A 9,680-nucleotide genomic window follows, 5' to 3' on the forward strand; every position below is an offset into this window, starting at 1 on the left:
GAGGCCGGGGGGAGGGGGGGGGGGGGGGTAAACTCTGACTTAGCGGTAACTGTCACTGTGATGACAACGGTAAGGAGGAGGACAGGGGAGGAGGGAGCGGCCCAGGATTCCCACCCTGAGCGAGGGATGCCGGCCACAGCTGCAGCCCCGGGGGTGTGCTGCGGGGCTTTGTGGAATGTGGGCAACCCCAGCTCTTCCTGTTCCTCCGACGCCCACACGGAGCCAACAGCCTCCTCCAGAGGTGCTCGCAGCCACCGCGGTGTGGGAAGGGGATGCGACAGCTGCTCAACAGCTGCACGGGCTGCCACACAATTTAAGGCAGGAAGTGGAGAGAAATGCCATTTCTCCCAGAGAACGGATGGGAGAGGAATTCAGGTCGGCAAGAACAGTCACTGCCTTGACTGACGTTTCATCCACAGCTACCTGGTTTCAACTGGCTCCGACCTTTTTTTTTTTTTTTTTCCAGAAAAGTTTCACCCTGGGGCGCCCGGCTGGCTCAGTGGGTGGAGCATGGGACTCTTGGTCTCGCGGTTGTGAGTTCAGGCCCCACGTTGGGTGTGGAGATGACTTAAAAAGAAAATCTTTTCCTAAAACGTTTTACTCTCAAGATTATCGTAGTGAAAGTAATGTTTATGGTTAATTTTTTTTTTTTTTTTTTTTGTATAATCACCTCTCCAGAGGTAGTCAGTATTAAAAGTTTGGACTCGATACTTTTAGACTATTTATTAAATATAAAAATGGAGTCATGAGATAGTACTGTTTTGCAACTCACTTTTTTCACTTAAGAATATATCCTGACGGGCGTCTGGGTAGCTCAGTCAGTTGAGCGTCAGACTCTTGATTTCGGCTCCGGTCATGATCCCGGGGTCGTGAGATCAAGCCCTGAATTGGGCTCCTCACTGAGCATGAGCCTACTTAAAATTCATTCTCTCTCTCTCTCTCTCTCTCTCTCTCTCCCTCTGCCCCTCTATCCCCCTCGCACTCTTTCTCCCAAAATAATAATAATAATAACAATAATAATAATAATATATCCTATCACTCTACGTTACTAAACAAAGTTTTTTTTATTTAAAGAAATTTTCCTTAATGTTTATTTTTGAGAGAGAGAGACAGAGTGCAAGTGGGGGAGGGGCAGAGAGAGAGGGAGACACAGAATCGAAAGCAGGCTCCAGGCTCTGAGCTTTCGGCACAGAGCCCGACGCAGGGCTCAATCTCGTGAACTGCAAGATCATGACGGGAGCCGGAGTGAGACGCTCAACCAACTGAGCCACGTGGGTGCCCCGACAAATAAGTTTTAACAACTATATAGTATTCTTTGGTGTAGATGTTCCCTTGTTTATTTATCAAATCTCCAATAGATAGGCACTGAGATTGTTTCACCCTTCTATAAAATTATTATTACTGCAGCGGCTGCTGCGGTGCACCATCCACGTCCCGCCTTGAGGAGGGAGGCACTCATACCCTCAGCCGCTGGGCGTTGGCCTGCTCTGTCCCTGTCTCGACTGGTCCTGAGCCTGTGCTGTCTCCCATACAGTGCACGACCGGTCAATGTGTGTGTGGAAAACAGAGGACAGAGGCCTGGCCCCTTTGGCCTCAATGGCGTAACTCCAGGGGCCGTTGCACCTCCAGAACTTGCCGTGGGATTAGGTGAAGACTCATTGCAACTGCACGGAACCTTAACATCTCCCTCTATTCAGTCCTGCTTCCCTCCTTCTTTACAGGCATCGTTCGAAGAGAATGTCCCATTAAACCTCTGTTTTCTGGGTAAGCTCGGATGAATGGAAATGTAAAAGTTTTTTTAAATAATGTTTTTTCCCCCCTAAACAGTTGTTACTAGAATTCCTCTTAAGAAAGGAGGTGTCAGAAGGCTCCTGGGTGGCTCAGTCAGTTGAGTGTCCCCCTTCGGCTCAGGTTATAATCTTGGGGTCTCTGGGTTCGAGCCCCGCTTTGGGCTCTGTGCTGATGGCTCAGAGCCTAAAGCCTGCTTCAGATTCTGTGTGTGTGTCTCTCTCCACCCCTCCCCTGCTCATGCTCGCTCTCTCTCTCTCTCTCTCTCTCTCAAAAATAAACGTTTAAAAAAATTTAAAAGAAAGAAAGAAAGAAAAAGAAAGGCGTTGGGCGCCTGGGTGGCTCAGCTGGTTAAGCATCCGACTCTTGATTTTTGTTCAGGTCAGGATCTCACTGCCGTGGGATTGAGCCCCACCAGCCCTCAGCAGGTCCATGCTGAGCGTGGAGCTTGCTTAAGATTGTCTCTGCCTCTCTCTGTGCTCCTACCCTGCTCATGTGTGCCCTTTCTCTCTCAAAGCAAACAAACAAGCAGGTAAATAAATAAGAATATTTAAAAAGGAAGGAAGAAAGCAGGAAAGAAAGAAGAAAGGAGAGAGAGAGGAAGGAAGGAAGGAAGGAAGGAAGGAAGGAAGGAAGGAAGGAAGAAGTTTCTTTTGAGGAGAAAACCTTTGGTGAGTCTCCGGGGTCGGTGTGACCTGTGAGTGGAACTGGCAGGGAGGGGAGGGGCGGGGAGGGCGAGCTGTTGTGCACGAAGCAGAGGAAGGAATTCCGGCCTTGGCTCCTGTAGACAGGAGACCAGTGAGGAGAGGAGGGTCAAGGGGACCCACGAAAGACATGGAGCGGAGCCAGAACGGTGGCAGGAAGCCAGCCCCGGTGAGAAAGGGCAAAGGACTTGCGACAGGTGACGACACTGTGGGGCCTCCTCGCCTCCCCTCTGAGGTCGGCTGCAAACTCAGCAGTGGTGACCAGCTCTGGGGGCGTGGTCTGCTTCGTGGCGGCCAAAGGAGCCAAGGTTCGCCCGAGACCCCTGGACGTTTGACAGTGCACGTAAGGACACAGGCGTCCGCGGCACAGAGGAGGCCGTGTGCGTGGAGTCCCGGCTCCCGGAGGCCGTGGGACGCGGCGGAAACGCTGTCCTCAGAGACACCCCGGCCGGGTTCTTCTGCTCCAAGCAGGGGTGGCTTCAGCGGACGGTTCGTCCAGGCGGGTCAGCAGGTCCCAGGGGAACCCGAGAAAGAAAAGCACCGTTTTCTGCCACCTCTCTCACTTTGGAACCCAGGACGCAAAGGCCCAGGAGCTCAAAGCGGCACAGGGCAAGGTGACTGCCAAACGGGGCTGTTCGCAGTGAAGGTGGGGGAAAGGATGCCCTGTCCCGGGCTTCCTGTGGGGATCTTACTTAGAACGACTTCACTCATTTCACTCAAGTTACCCCCTTACCTGGTTCAGATACTGTAGTCATGACTGGCATTTGCCCACAGCCTCAGGTTTCATGTGACTGTCGTCCTGCTGAATGGCAGTTCTGCGCAGTACCTTTTATCTTCCGGTCTTCGAGGCGGGATAACATGGTAGGTAAGAGCCTGGGTCCTGAAGTTAGATGGGGCTGGCTTTCAAATCGACTTTCAAATCTAACCTTATTAGGCTTCTGAGCCTCAGTCTCCATCCCTGGAAAATGGGTTCCCACCTCTCTTACAGGGTTGTCGTAAAGATTAAGGGAGGTAATGTGATGGCCTTATGTCTCCATAAATCCCATGGCTATAATATTCCCTGTTGTTGAACATTTAGGTAGTTTCTAGGTTTTGTGTATTACAAATAATACTTTTGTTAGGTAGAAATTGGCATATAGGATCCTTCAGTGCTTTATAAACTGTGTACTCTTTAGCTAACTGATAACTGATACTAAGCTCCTAGCACGGTTTTGAGAATTAAATGAATTAATACACATAAAGTGCTTAGAACAGTGCCTGCCGCACAGCATGCTTTGCAGAAGTGTTGGATGGTGTTATTATTGTAATTATCCTTCATCCCTTCACCTGCCCTCTTAAGCCTCCCTCCCCTCGCCCCACCGCGCCCCTGCTCTCCCAACCGCATCTTAATGATATGCTGATGCTCTCTTTGCCCTCTGCCAAGCACTTGTCATTTCCTCCGACTCCTGCAGGGAAAGAATCAGATTTGCGTCATCTAAAAATTCAGCTAATTCAGAACCTGAAATCGAGTGAAAGGAACCTCCCGTGGAGTATCTAAGAAGTCTCAGAGCTCTGTGTTCACCTGCTGCAGGCATACGCAGCCTGTCCCCGACGTGGCCTTCCTGGGTGACGGACGAGCAGCCGGCAGGAGCCCCTTTCCCGGAGCTGCTGAGCTGGGGAATGTTCATCAGTGCACCTCACTCCCGCGTTTGCTCCCTGCGCCAGGGAGGGGCACCAAGCTGGTAGCGGGCACAGCCGTGAGGCCCTAAAGGAAGACTCCGATTCCCCCCTAGAGCCCATTCCTTCCGTTTCATTTACTCTCTTCCTTATCACTGAGCCCTCCCGACAGGGCAGAAAGCCATCAAAGCCCGATGCACACGGCTCACACACCTACTAGCTGGACAAGTTTTTTAATTTCTTGAGCCTCCGTTTCTTCTTCTGGAAAACAAAAACAATACCTTCCACACAAGGTTGTTGCTGTTCTTTTTAAATTATGGTAGAGGGCGCCTGGGTGGCTCAGTTGGTTGAGCGTCAGTTCCGCTCAGGTCATGATCTGACAGTTTGTGCATTCAAGCCCCGCATCGCATCGGGCTCTCTCTGCTGTCAGTACAAAGCCCACTTCAGATCCTCCCTCTCTCTCTCTCTCTCTCTGTCTCTCTCTCTCTCTGTCCCCTCCCCTGCTTGCTCTCTCTCTCTCTCTCGCTCTCAAAAATAAATTTAAAAAGGGGCACTTGGGTGGCTTAGTTGGTTAAGCATCCGACTTTGGTTCAGGCCCATGATCTCACAGTTCGTGGGTTCGAGCTCCGCATCGGGCTCACTGCTGTTGGTGCAGAGCCGGCTTCTGAGCTGACAGCTTGGAGCCTGGAACCTGCTTCAGATTCTGTGTCTCCCCCTCTCTCTCTGTGTCCCTCCTCCACTTGTGTGCTTGCTCTCTTTCTCAAAAATAAATAAGTAAACGTTAAAAAAAATTTTTTTAAGTGACAAAAATTATGGTAGAATACACGTAACATAGCATTTACAATCTTAACCATTTTTAAATGTGTGGCTTCGCGGCATTAAACACACAGGGCTGTTTGTGAGGATTAGATGAAATCACGTATATACAGCCTCAGCACGTAAACTAAAGCACAGTGAACACTCAGCGAATGGAGGTTCTTTCCCGTAACTTCTCCCACTGAACGTGGCCCACGGCGTTGGGGAGTAGAGCAAGAATGCGGTGTTCGGTGTGGTTTTCAGCTCAAACCTTGTCCATCCCTTATCATAGGCCCCAGCCTGCCGCAGTGGCTGCTGCTTATCACTGAGCGGAGGTGGTTCTGTGCACAAGCCTTGTCTCGTGAGGAAGAGTCCAAGCAGCTGGGAGGGCTCAGAGGGCACTTCCCGAGACATCTGCCGCACACGCCTGCTGGCCGCCCTGGGGACGCGGGAGCAGCCTTCCCGGGGTCTTTCCAAACAGCCGAACCAGGCCACGGGGGGGGGGGGGGGGGGGGGGGGGGGGGGGGGGGGGGGGGGGGCGATCACGGTGACCTTCAGCAGAACGGAAGGTCATCCCTGCCGTTGCCTATGAAACTAGGACATGGGAGGTCACTCCTTGGTTTTTTGGTGGGTTTTGTTTCCTGTTCTGTTTTTGTGGTTTTGTCAGTGCAATATGGCATACGGCCTGAAAAATTATACGAAAATGCTCGTAACAATCAACAGTGGCCTCTGTCACCACGCTCTTGCCATTCAACCGGGTTCCTTTCCAGAGGCAACCATGGTCCACTCTTTTAGCTGTTTCTTCTGGTATTTATCTCCACATTTCCAAATAATACGCTTATTCTCAAATTTCTTGTTACCCCTGTTATCTGTTGACTTTCTGACATGGTAGATGAGGATTTAACATTTTGCCTCCATCCTCTTACCACAGGTTTTAGTTAGATCAGCATCCAGTGTGTACTTCGTTACGATTACGAATCGTTCCGGTCTTTGCCGTGTCCTGTAAAACCCTAAAGATCTGGGCTCCCTCTTCCCCCTGCTGTGTGCCTCTCCAGTGGCCTCCCCTGGTTCCCCCAACATGCGGCCAGGCTGTACTCTGACCTCAGGGCCTTTACACCTGTTCTTCCCGCTGTCAGAACACTCTCCTCCCTGATGTTTGCCTGAAATCCTTCCTTATTTCCTTCATGGATCTGCTCAAATATCACCTGATCAGGGAAGTCTTTCCAGACTGTCCTATCTAAAATCATTCCCCCTCTTCATCCATTTTCCCAGCTGTACTTTTCTTCACAGACTTATCCTGTGCACTCACACACACACACACACACACACACACACACACCCTTTGACATTACATTATATACTTATTGATGTAAATATTGATTATATATTTATTGACGGAAGGGACTTTGTTAACCACTGTGTCCCCCGGGGCTTAAGAACATGCCTGGCGTGTAGAAGGTTATCGGTAAACACCTGCAGTGAATGAATGCTGAGCCTATTGATCTACTGGGCTTTAATTGCACTGTTTGTCCAATTCGTCCCCACCCCACCTCCCAAGTTAATATCTACCTTGGCTTTTCATTTACTTTGTTTTCTCTGGCACATACCCTCCAACAGCCTTTCAATCCAATTTTTCATATAAACATATCCGATAATCTGCTGTGTTGAGAATTCCCCTCTGCCCTAGTCTGTCTGGGCTGCCACAACAGAATACCGTAGACCGAGTGGTTTATAAAAGCAGGAATTTATTTCTTCCAGTTCTGGAGGCTGGGAAACCTGAAATCAAAGTGACAGCAGATTCCGTGCCGGGCAAGAGCCCGCTTCCACATTCACAGATGACTGTGTTCGCTCTGTGTGCTCACATGGTGGAGGGGGGCAGAGCTCTCTGGTGTCTCTTTTTTAAAGGCACTAATCCCATTCACAAGGGCTCCACCTACTGTTATTCTGAGGCCCTCATCACCTGCCAAAGGCCTTGCCCCCAACTGTCATCACACTGGTGATTAGGGCTTCAACCCGTGAATTTCGGAGGACACAACATTCAACCCACGGCACCAGAATCACCAATTCTTACATCTTACCCTATTTGTTTTATCATCCTTTTTCTTTCTTTCTTTCTTTCTTTCTTTCTTTCTTTCTTTCTTTCTCTTCTTTCTTTCTCTTCTTTCTTTCTTTCTTTCTTTCTTTCTTTCTTTCTTCTTTCCTTTTTTTTTTAAGCAAGAGCCGGGGAGGGGCAGAGAGGGAGAGAGAGAATCCCAAGCGGGCCGTGTGCTGACAGTGGTGTGGAGCTTCAACTCACGAACCACCAGATCATGACCTGAGCTGAAATTAAGAGTCAGATGCTTAAGTGACTGAGCCACTTAGGCGCCCCTGTCACCCCTTTCCTTTGCCTGTTTGTGTAGACGCATTTTTTTCTGAATCACTTGTAAAATGGAGGCACTGCACTCCTTTACCCCTAAATATCCAGGAACGGGCTTGCCTGCAGCTCATCGGCGTCCTGGTGCGCTCGCCACGTGAACCACGTAAGTGTATCTCCTAAGAACAAGGGCGTTCTCGGACAGCACGATTGTTTTGCGCTGTTTTCTAAGTTTATTTATTTTGAGAGACAGAGAACCGGTGGGGAGGGGGGGAGAGAGAGAGAGAGAGACAGAGAATCAGAAGCCAGCTCTGCTCTGACAGCAGTGAGCCCGAGGCAGGGCTCGAGCTCACGAACTGTGAGACCATGACCTCAGCCGAAGTCACACTCTTAACTGACTGAGCCACCCAGATGCCCCTGTTTGTTTTTTTAAGAAGGTGAAAAAGCAATGGAAAAAGACTGAAGGAGACTGAGTGGCCCCCCATCTTTTCCTGTGAAAGACTGAGCAAAGGCCCCAGGTGGCACAAAAGGTCCCAGGCGAATGAGAGATAAAGCGTCTGAAAGGATGTAGCTGAGAGGGCCCCTCTCCCCCCGAAGAACGACATGCCTCAGCACCCAATGAGTGGGGCAGGGTGAAAACAGGCAGCACTTCTGGAAGCTCCCTGCCAAGGCTCCGAAGAAAATCCACTCGGAGGCCTTTGCCAGAAGCCGCTCGGCAGGATGCTAATGGGCTCCGGGTCAGCACTGGGAGCTCAGTTCCCAGACGACATCTGGGCTGAGAGGACTGACAGCCTGAAGGGCTTTGAAAGGAAGTGTTTCTTTGAAGAAACCAAGCTAACTAAGAGACGAGGCCTCTCGCCTCTGGAGGTGTTGGAGGTCAGCTCCTTGTCTCTGGGAAAAGACAGTCACGCCAGTAGGTCCTTCTGCCCAATAAAGAAGAGTCATGTAAGGCCTTGACCTTCTAGAAAGGTGCTTGGGGGCACAAATCATGAAGGAGTGGGACATCAGGAGAGTAAGAACTCTGAAAAACCTGAACGCATAAACAAGGTGTGGTATACGCGCACAATGGAACATCGTGCAGCCTAAAAAGAGAGAATGTTCTGACACATGCTACGACTTAGACGAACCTAAGGATGTTATGCTTAGTAAAAGAAGCCAGTCACAAAAGGACAAATACTGTGTGATTCCACGTCCGTGAGGTACTTAGGGCAGTCACATTCATAGAAAAAGAAAGTGGAACAGTGCTCGCCAGGGCCTGGGGGCAGTGGGGAGGAGGAGTCCGCGTTTAAAGGGGACGGTCTCAGTCGCGCGACATGAAAAGAGTTCTGGGTCTGGACGGTGGTGACGGTAACACGACATGTGAATGGACTCAGTGCCACTGACCTGGGCACTTCAGCGTTGTTAAGCTGTCAAGCATACATTACATGATGTGCCTTCTGAATGTGGGACCATGTCAGTGTACCATCCACTACAATAAAACCCTAAAACCCAAAAGTCGTGTCTCTTCTACATGAGTTCTTTCCTAACTACCCCAGGGAAGAGTGAGGCTTTTCCACTCTGGCTTCCTGTCCGCTAGGTTAGGCATTTAGTGATCTTCCCCATGGTGCCAATCATGTTTCCCTGATGAATGTGAATGCCGGGTTCCCCCCCAGCCTTTAGCACCTAAAGGAAAGGGACCGTATCTCCCACAGTCCCTACAGTGGGCCTTGCAGGTGTGACGTTCAATGTTGGACGACTCGTTAATTAAACGAGAATTATGTAACAGAAAACCACAAGTGAATGAGAGGTGAATGACGCTGAAGGTAAAACATAGAGCATCTTATTCGGTGAACTAAAATGTTAAATTATTTTGAGAACTTGAAGGTGGGGAGTTGTGTTAGTTGAGTCTCTATAGACTGCAAGTTGTAGGAAAAAAACCTAAAATTAGAATAAGTGGAAGAATGGCACAAAAACAGACACATAGACCAATGGAATAGAATAGAAACCCCAGAACTAGACCCACAAACGTATGGCCAACTCATCTTTGACAAAGCAGGAAAGAACATCCAATGGAAAAAAGACAGTCTCTTTAACAAATGGTGCTGGGAGAACTGGACAGCAACATGCAGAAGGTTGAAACTAGACCACTTTCTCACACCATTCACAAAAATAAACTCAAAATGGATAAAGGACCTGAATGTGAGACAGGAAACCATCAAACCCCTAGAGGAGAAAGCAGGAAAAGACTTCTCTGACCTCAGCCGTAGCAATCTCTTACTCGACACATCCCCAAAGGCAAGGGAATTAAAAGCAAAAATGAATTACTGGGACCTTATGAAGATAAAAAGCTTCTGCACAGCAAAGGAAACAACCAAAACTAAAAGGCAACCAACGGAATGGGAAAA

The 9,680-nt window shown here is 49.5% G+C and overlaps 1 long non-coding RNA gene across 2 annotated transcripts; it reads left to right on the top strand.

Annotated features, from left to right (window-relative positions):
* Positions 1 to 42: 42 nt before the first annotated feature.
* Positions 43 to 4,428, top strand: LOC122211236. Of its 2 annotated transcripts, none has more exons than XR_006198578.1 (4): positions 43 to 69; positions 1,535 to 1,764; positions 3,267 to 3,353; positions 3,944 to 4,428. It is a non-coding gene; the product is annotated as an uncharacterized LOC122211236 (long non-coding RNA). The 2 variants fall into 2 exon arrangements; XR_006198577.1 differs by lacking the exon at positions 43 to 69 and adding an exon at positions 86 to 241.
* Positions 4,429 to 9,680: the final 5,252 nt, after the last annotated feature.

Source organism: Panthera leo, chromosome A2, assembly GCF_018350215.1.
Source record: "Panthera leo isolate Ple1 chromosome A2, P.leo_Ple1_pat1.1, whole genome shotgun sequence".
NCBI classification, from domain to species: domain Eukaryota; kingdom Metazoa; phylum Chordata; class Mammalia; order Carnivora; family Felidae; genus Panthera; species Panthera leo.